Source organism: Stenella coeruleoalba (genome assembly GCF_951394435.1).
Source record: "Stenella coeruleoalba genome assembly, chromosome: 1".
Classification (NCBI taxonomy): domain Eukaryota; kingdom Metazoa; phylum Chordata; class Mammalia; order Artiodactyla; family Delphinidae; genus Stenella; species Stenella coeruleoalba.
In genome coordinates this window covers 159717483-159726548 of record NC_137169.1, presented here as the reverse complement: position 1 = coordinate 159726548, position 9066 = coordinate 159717483, and positions in this window count along the sequence as shown.

Sequence of the window (9066 nt, the reverse complement as noted above, 5' to 3'; positions counted from 1 at the left end):
TCGCGGGCTCTAGAGGGCAGGCTCAGTAGTTGTGGCGCACAGGCTTAGTTGCTCCGTGGCATGTGGGATCTTCCAGGACCAGGGCTCGAACCCGTGTCCCCTGCATTGACAGGCAGATTCTTAACTGCTGCACCACCAGGGAAGTCCCTTGTTGGCTGCTTTTTTAATGGATGGAGATTTTGTGCACATGCTCCTGCAATAGACTGGGAGCTCTCTGAGCATGAGGGCTGTGCTTCTCCTATACACTACATAGCCCGTGGAAGGGTAGACTGCCAGTTGGTGCTCAATACCAGCAGTCACTGTGATGGATAATGGGGTGGCAGAAGGAAGAGCGGTTGTCTCCAGGAAGACCCCAGAGGTGAGGGGAGAGGCAGCAGTGAGCCCAGACTGCTCACACAGGGGTCACCGGGGCCAACGTCACTTCCACACTGAACAGGGTGTTAGCTGTTAGTGACACTCTGCTCTGAGTGACGCCTGACCCGACTACCTCCCACTTTACCCTCTACCCCTTTTCTTCACTTCTGTGTTGCCAGCCTCTCCTGCTGCTCTCACCTCTCTGGCTTCTCTTTTGCCTGCACACCCACCCGGCCTGGGGCTCCTCCCATTGGGCAGTGCTCTCTGCCCCCTGCCTGCCTTTCTCACAGCTCATGTGCTTAGTAATCCATCGCATACCCTCTCCTGGATTCAGCTGCCCCGCTGCTGGAGAGTCCCACTCCCCAAAACTATTGCAGGCTCTTCCTTTAATGGGAGACTTCTCCTGTCCCACCACTGTTCTCAACTCAGAACTCACTTCATTTTATTTTTTTATCCTATTCTATTCTATTCTATTCTATTCGGTTGTGCTGGGTCTTAGTTGCGGTAGGCGGCCTCCTTAGTTGTGGCATGTAGCCTCCTTAGTTGTGGCACCTAGGCTCCTTAGTTGTGGCATGTGAACTCTTGGTTGCAGCATGCATGTGGGATCAAGTTCCCATGCCCAGGGATCGAGCCCGGGCCCCCTGCACTGGGAGCCCAGAGTCTTATCCACTGCATCACCAGGGAAGTCCCAGAACTCACTTCTGATTCTCATGGCATTGGCCTCCTAACCAGTCTCCCTCCCCCAGACTCCAGGCTTGTCCCCCTCAAAACTGCCTTTCACAGAACTTCTGAGATACCAGCCTGACCCTTCTGATCCCCCACGTGCCACCCAGCAGGGGCTCCTTTCATAAGCCTCTCCTGCCCCTGCTTCCTCTGCTCACAACGTCTGCTCCAGAATCACCCTGCTCAGCACCACCGCGTGCCCTGGGTACAGGCCTGTAGCGCATCCCCCCCCATCCCCCCGCCAGCCCTTGATCCCATGATCCCACTTGGCCTCAGGCTTCCTCTGGCATCACTATCTTCTCCTGCAGTACACCTTCCGCCTTCCATGGTCTCTGCCCCACCTTGGTGCCGTGTGCCACCACTGCTGCCACGGTTACTGCTTTGTACTTTAATGGTTTATTCGTGTATCCATGCACCCCCCCCCCCACCCCCTGTATCTCATATCCACAGCACCTGGAGTCCCTAGCACATAAAAGCAATGGCTCTAAATTGCTGAATGAGTGAAATGACCTGAATGAAGGAATGGTTAGGAGTGGATGGGTCCTGTGGGCAAAGGCTCACAGGTGAGGATTAAGAGAATGGGGGACCCAAGAGGCAGGTCAGAGGAGCAGCCTTTGAGGAAAATGAGAAAATAGTGCCAGATTCAGCCACGGGGGTGGGGGTGAGGGGGTGTGGGGGACGGACAGATGGAGGCTTTGAATATACAAAACACCCTTTACCTAGCTGCTCCTGTCAGCACCTTCGCAAAGTGAGGAAAATAAACCTGTTTTCCTTATGACAAAGCCTGATTTGATGATAAACGCTCTCAGTTTCCCAGGAGGTGGCAATGGCTCTGAGGGGTGGGGAGGAAGCAGGAGAATGTAAAGGAAGGGGGTGGGGGAGAGACACACAGAGAGAGAGAGAGAGAGAGAGAGAGAGAGAGAGAGAGAGAGAGAGTGAAAGGAGGAAAGAGGCAGGAGGCGGGGGAGGAGGGGAGGGGAGGAGGGGAAGAGCGCTGGGTACGTGTGCTGGTTACTAAGGTGGTAGAAAGCGCTGCAGGTTCTGCAGGAAGGACTTGCTGTGCTGAAGAAAGCAGGCAGCCTGCTAAAGCAGCTATGCCCGGGTTCCTGCAGCCAAGCTAGAAGGAAGGAGCCAGGAAGGAGAGGGCTGACCAGGGCCTGGAGACTCTGCTTGGCCCCGAAGCAGCAGGGTAAGGAGGAGAGAGGACCTGAACTCTTGGCTCTGCCAGGGTCACAGGTCACCCCAGACCCTCTCCAGAAGGTGAAGAGGCGCTTCTGCTCCCCAGGGGGTATCTCACCACTGAGGTCGTAGCCGCCTCCCTTGAGGAGTTGTTTACATGGTCTACCTTGCTCGGGGCTGCACCCAACCCAGTCCTGGCATCGAAAGACAGACGCTGATGAAAGCTTCCAGGAGTCCCTTGTCCCTGAGGGAGGTCAGTTCTTTGGAGAAGGCTGGGCCTGAGCAGTGTGTGGCGGTCAGGGAGCAGGTGTGCCCCTAAAACTGTCCCCTCTCGGCACTAAGGGCAGCACGACAGCCTGCTGCAGGGGTGAGACAACCTTCTCTGGAGGTCAGGAGGATCTAAGCCTCATCTTCTCAAGTCTCTGTTAAGGAAACGAAAGGACATGTGGCATCTCGGAGCCCCAGACTGCTTGCACCTTAGAGATCATCTAAGTCAGTCCTCTCATGGCCAGAGGAAGGGAGCAGAGAAGTGACTGGACTGAGGCTACACAGCAGGCGAGTGTCCCAGCAGGAGCCCTTTTCACCTGTGTTCCAGTCTCAACAGTGCACTGAGCACTGGGGCTCTCCTGAGGCCCACTTCAAGTCTCTAGACTTGTCTAAAAGGAGCTGACATCAGACTCTAAAAGCTTTGGGACATAGTGAGGCTCTTAACACAAGGTCTTCTTGAGAGGATAACCAAGGGGAAATTACACTGTGTGAAAGCCAAACAAACTTCCTTAAAATACTCTGTTCCCCTCTATTCAGAGCGCCACGGCTCCTGGGAGCCGCTCAGGCCTCCTTCGCTCTTTAAGCTCCAGCCCAGTGAGATTTCCTGCTCTCAACCCTCCCCTAGACACCCTCCCCCGGTGTCTCTCTTTTTGCTCCACTTCTGTTGCCCATTTCCACCCATGACCCTCCCCAGGCCTGGTAGCCAAGCAACAGATCCTTCCTCCCTAAAAGGTTATACTGGCTCTGGTCAATGTCATCGCCAGTGAATCACGCTTCCTTCCCCTCCTTCCCTGTGTTTTTAGCATCACTAACAGAGAGACAAGCAGGTAAGGGTGTTTGAGTTCCTCGGAAAAGGACCCATCTCATTTCCAGTAAAATCCTGCAAGACCTTGATGTTCAGGGCCGGCTGCTTCCCCCTCCCTCACACCCTGGTAGGGGGAAGCAGCTCTGGCTGCTTGCATGGATCTCTTCTCTCCTCTTTGAATCTGCTTGTTTCTGCACAGGGCCTTTGCTTCTTCTCTCCCTTCTGCCTGGAGAGCATTCGCCTCGTATTTGGAAAGGCTGCTGCCTTCTTGTCATGAAAGTCCAAGCTCAACCGTCACCACCTCCCAGAGGCTTTCCTTAATCCCCTTTCTAATGTTGCGGGTGCTATCACCAGTCTCTGTCACATCACCCTCATTTTGCTGCATGTGTCTGAATTACATTGTTGATCTGGTTGTTTGCTTATTCCATTACTGCCTGCCTCCCCCACTGAGAACAGGGACCTTGTCTGTCTATTTATTATAATGTCCCTGATGCTTGGTACTTAATAAAGACTTGTTCAAAGAATCAATGAAGGACACTGGAGATGGTTAAGGTTGAGGGAGGGCCTAGTTCTGTGTGAATCTCTTGGTTGATGAGCCCTTGCAGACTCATGGATCCGTGTGAGTCAAGAATTAGGGGATCCCCATCATTCTCTGTGATGGAGGAGCTGTGGCCGCCTGCTCTCTTCAGGTGGTTGTGTCTCCCTTCTCCGGTGTTGGCTCTGCCATGTTTATTGCTGCTTCTTCGCCGGCTGTCATGGAGGTTACTTGGAAAACACCATTCCCCCGCCCACCAGATCTCAGCCTGGGTGTGGGGTGGTGGGAACGTGCTTGGTGATGGCTACAAACAAATGAACACTTTCCCCTTCCCATCCCTCTTCCAGTATTCTAGGCAGGAGCTGAGAGAACAATTCCTGGGCTCTGAGGAAAAATAGAGGCAGTACGTTTGGCGCTGTACCACTTGTCCCCTAAGCTGCAATGTGCAAGAATGGCAGGGGCAGAGAGGCAGGGCATGGGCCAGGCCAGGCCACCTCTCTAAGATGTTCTGTCCCCATCAGGAAGAGACTGTGGCATGAGGGGCTCCTTGAGGAGCTGAAACCTGGTCTGGAACACACCGCCCTCGGAATGTTGTGATTCTGTTTACCAACACACACAGGAAGGAGCCTATTGTATTCAGGGTGAAAGAAGCGGGAAGAAATCGGTGAATAGAATATCAGGGGCCAAGAAGTTGGGCTCAGAGACAATGGGTAGGAAGGGAGGGGGTGTGGGAAGGGAGATCTAGACTGGAAAGGCTTGAAGGAGAAATCCAGGTGTGCGGGTGCCACCACTGGGGTAGGGAGGGGGCAGAAAAGGAGCTATTTAAGGTCAGATTTCTGCAGAAGTCTGCCTCCCTTCCCATGCCATGTGTGGTGCTCCAAGGACAATGGTGCTTCAAGGACAAAGGACGACCCTGCCTGAAAAAGTGTCAGCGTCACACCTCCTACCAGACTCTTAATTGCCCTCCCCACCATGTTGCGATAGTTATGAAATTCCTGAGCCCACCTGGGCGACGCCCACCTGGGCAACGGGACCTGTCCCAAATAAGGAAAGGCATCTGCCCTGTCCCACTCCCACCCTATAGAAGGAAGGTATATGTGCCTCGACAGATCAGTAAAGGGAATTTTCACCTCAGACCATTCCTTTGTTTTCAGGCTATAAAAACTGATCAGTAGCACATGTTCGGGGCTCGACTCTCCCAGACTACTAGGAAGTCGGCCTGCTGTTCTGGCAGCGACCTTCCCTCTAATAAATTCTATCTTCTTTACATTCTGCCTTATGTCTGGCAGTTCTCTTCCAGCCTGCGTTCGGACCACAACGCCATGGAGCTGGCCGCATGGTGTTTACTGGGTGTGTTCCATACGCAAGGCTCCTATGGGAAGCGTGAGGTGACCCATGATTTACCAGGAATGTCAGACACCCAGCACCAATCCAAGAGGGAAAGAGGGTTTTGCAGTCAGACCAAGTTTGAATTTCCATTCAAACTTGCCTCTTACTTGCTGCATAACTTGGACAAGGAACTCCTTGACCTTGGACAAGGAACTTAACCTCTTGGGGTTCTTCTATAAAATTGGGGCAGTGCTCACTTCATCAAGCTACTATGGGGATTAAATGTAACCATGCGTGCAATGCAAAGGGCTCGCCAAGGCCAGGCAACGGTGTCCTGCAAATGGTGGCTGGGTAGCTTTCTGCAGCTTGGACCTCTGGCTCTTACTTAAAACCAGGGGAGGTTTTACCTGCACTAGATAAAGACCTGCCTGGACACAGGAGCTTGGACTGAAGGTCTGTGAGCCATCTCAAGGCCTTTGGAATACTGAATTTCTTCCCATCTTTCGTTACCTCCCATAATCTCTGTAGGGATAATGTTCTGATCTGCTGACTTTAAAATGGAGCCTATTTTCAGACTGACTTGTTCAAAGGGGTGCCAGCATCTGCCTGGGCAAGGTGACTTTAACCCAACTATACAGATGATCTGGAGGACTTGAATCCCTAAAGACTACATTTTTGGTTTTTTTTTCTCCTCTGCAGGGTGCTTTAGCTTGAAACATCTGTGTAACTGCTTAACACCTTCCTACTTTGCAGAGCGTTCTGGGCATGGGGCCTGTGGGCATCTCTCTAGCCTGGCATTTTTCATGCATGGCTAGGGTCCCACCTTTCCTCTGCCCATGCCAATCCCCACCTCCCCCATCCCCCAGCACTTTCCCCAAGGTCACAGTCTCACCTGCTATCACTTGTCCCCAAGGTTCAAATCTGCCATCATGCCTGTCTCCCAGGACGTGGCTCCATGGGGATTTCTTAGATCCCCAAGAGACGTGCTGCTCTTCTTGCAGGCACTGGGCTCCAGGAGCCTGTCCTCGGATGCAGGGTCCCCTCTGGGGGAGGGAAACACCTCTCCTGAGACTGCGTTTCGGTTACCCTTTGGTGACTGGTCATCCTTAGGTGGGTGAACACTGATCATGGGCAACGTGTGGTTCAAGAGCTGTTGCCTCTATTGTCAAGAGGGGTCAGGATGGATGTCCCTGTCCCAGGTTCCTTGGCCTAAGTGGGAGGAGAGCTTGGATTGTTTCCTATTCTGCAGGACCAGAGAGGGGCTCAGGAAGGCCTGCAGCTAAGCCAGTTTTTTGGTCAAAGTGCAGTTGATCTGGGATCAGAAACCTTGAGTTGGGGGCTAGACACATTCTGTGTGGTGTGTATTTTCTGTCCTTATTCCCCTTTGTTTTCCTTCGTTCTCCTTTACCATTAGGTGTCTCTGTCAACGTTGGCCTGTGCTACTGGGAATAGTGGGGGAGGGTTTGGTCTTTGTTCTTAGACTAGAAAAGTAATGGGGGTGGGGAGATACACCACGCCCACCGGGCTTCTTTATGCTTTGAGCCACAGAAGTAGGCTGAGGGGCCCCAAGTGGAAGGCAGGCAGACTGTGGTGCTGGCATGACTTTTGCCGCATGTTGCACAGCGAGTCAGGGCCTCAGGTGGTCAGACTCAGGGCTCTGGACTCTCATTCCAGTTGCTCGCTCCCTGAACCATGGTTCCTTTGCAGGTGGCTGCAGCAGAGAACACTTTGCGTTTCCTCCTTTGTGTGAACTGTGTTAGATACACACCAGAGACGGGGATTCAGGGCAATGGGGCTGGGACCAGCAGTGCCAGGAAAAGGCTAAAAACTGTTTGCTCCGGTGCCTGGGGCACAGCAGTGGGTATGGGAAGGGAACCAGATTGCAGAGGGGAGGAAAGAAGAGAGCAGCTGTAGCGCGTTCTGCATGCACGTACTGGACAGTGTGCACATGCATGTCCCGGCCACAGGTTTTTTCCACGCCTGGGAGGGATGAACAGGCTGGTCTGAAGATAAGAAGGAGGTCTGAGTTTGGGGGGCTGTTCAGTGAGACAGGAAGGAGGTGGTCCCCTGGCTGCCTTGTCACTCTTGGAGGAGAAGGGAGACATGGGAGCCGTGGGGAAAGAAGCCAGCATCCCCCCTCCTTATGGAGACCCTCCTTTAAGCTGCCAGCAACCACAGGAGGGAGGTCTGTGAGATGGGGAGATGTTGGCTGCTGGGGGATGTGAAGCTGGCCCAGCTGAGAGAGATGACCTTGAAAGAGAGGAGAGGCCAAACTGAGTTGGTGTCTAGTGTGGGGGAGAGGGGAGGGGCAGGCAGGAGGAAGGAGAAAGCTGAGAGATCCAGACAGTGGAGGGGGCAGGGCAGAGCCTCGTGCACCTCCTGTCTGTCTGCCTCCCTCCTTCTGGCCGGAAGCAAGAAGGACACAGATGGGGGCGTGTGGGTGCTGGGCTGTCCATGCGCCTGCTGGGGTGGGGGCAGAGATGGGGGGCAGTGTGTCCTTGAGTCCTGGGGTTTTCCTGAGCTGAGATTCGCAGAAGCTGTCTTCTCCTCACTACCTCCTGTGCACCATCAGGATGCAGGCCCACAGCCCTGTGGGTGGCACGCATTTTGCCAGTCTGAGAGAGGCTCTCTCTGTTCCTTGCTTTTCAAAGAGCTCTTGGGGAGTGGGGAGGGGGATACTAATCCATTGCTCCAGCAGCTGGTGATGGGATTTCCATTTCTCTTGCAGGAATTCCCAAGAAATGATGGCTGTCTCCCCCCATCTCCCTTGTGCTTCTATACGTTAAGTCAACTTTCCCTTGAACAAATCACTTAGCCTCCCATTTTCTATCTGTAAAGTAGAGATAATACTACCGTCTGCAGAGTTATTGGGACCATAAATTCAATCCCATATATCAAAGAGGTCTATCTGTAAAGTGAGAATTTACAGCATAAGCCTAAGAGATTGTTATTCAGGGAGGAAATTCAAGGGGAAAGGAAGGAGCAAGGCAAGGTCAGGGTGAGGAAACACTCCCTGGCTCCTGAATGGATTTAGCTCCAGCCCCTCCAGCAGCCCCTCCCTCCCTCCATTCCCTACCAGCCTCTTCCTGCCCTGGGCCTGGCTGTGGAGTTGCGGACGGGCAGGTGGACCGGCAGTCACTGCAAACTTACCCTGGCCTCTTTGCCTCCTCCCACAACAGTCACAGAACTGGTCAGGGCGCCTGCCTGGAGCTAGAACCACCCTGAGGCCATGGGGTGCAACGGGGTGTGGGGGAGGTGCTCCCCTTTGCTCAGGGCTGGCAGGAGGGCCACCAGGGAGCCACCCAAGAGCAAGGGTCCTCACCAAGGTTGCCAAGGTGGAGCACAGGTGCTGAGTGTCATTTAGGACCTGGATGAGTGAGGCCAGAAAAGACTGGCTCTTTGAAGAGGTGGATTTAAATCCCCCCTAGCACTGCCCACTGCATCAGCAGTGAGGCCCCTTCCCCACCTGACTGGACCCCCACAGCCCACTCCTCTCTGCTCTCCCTTTTTTCCTCAGGGCTGGTTCACACCCGTCTTTACCATTCCGCCGGACAGGAGACCCTCAGTCTGGATAAAGAGGTGCTCTCTCTTTCCCCTGCCAGGTGTCCGACCCTAACTTCTTTAGGTCCCTGAGAAGAGCCCCAGCTCCTTCAGTCAAGATATAAGAGCTGCTGGGAGCCACTTGGATTTCTCTTCCCTCCCCACTCCCTGGATCATGGGAGGGGCCGAGGGACAGATGCACTATTTATAATTTCTTCAGGGAGGCGGCCAACAAGGGCGTTCTTTCTATTCCTTGGGTTTCCCTAGCCAAAAATGGGGCATTAGTTAGGAGACAGCTGCAAAGGCAGCAGGCCCTTGGGGAAATCCTACCCAG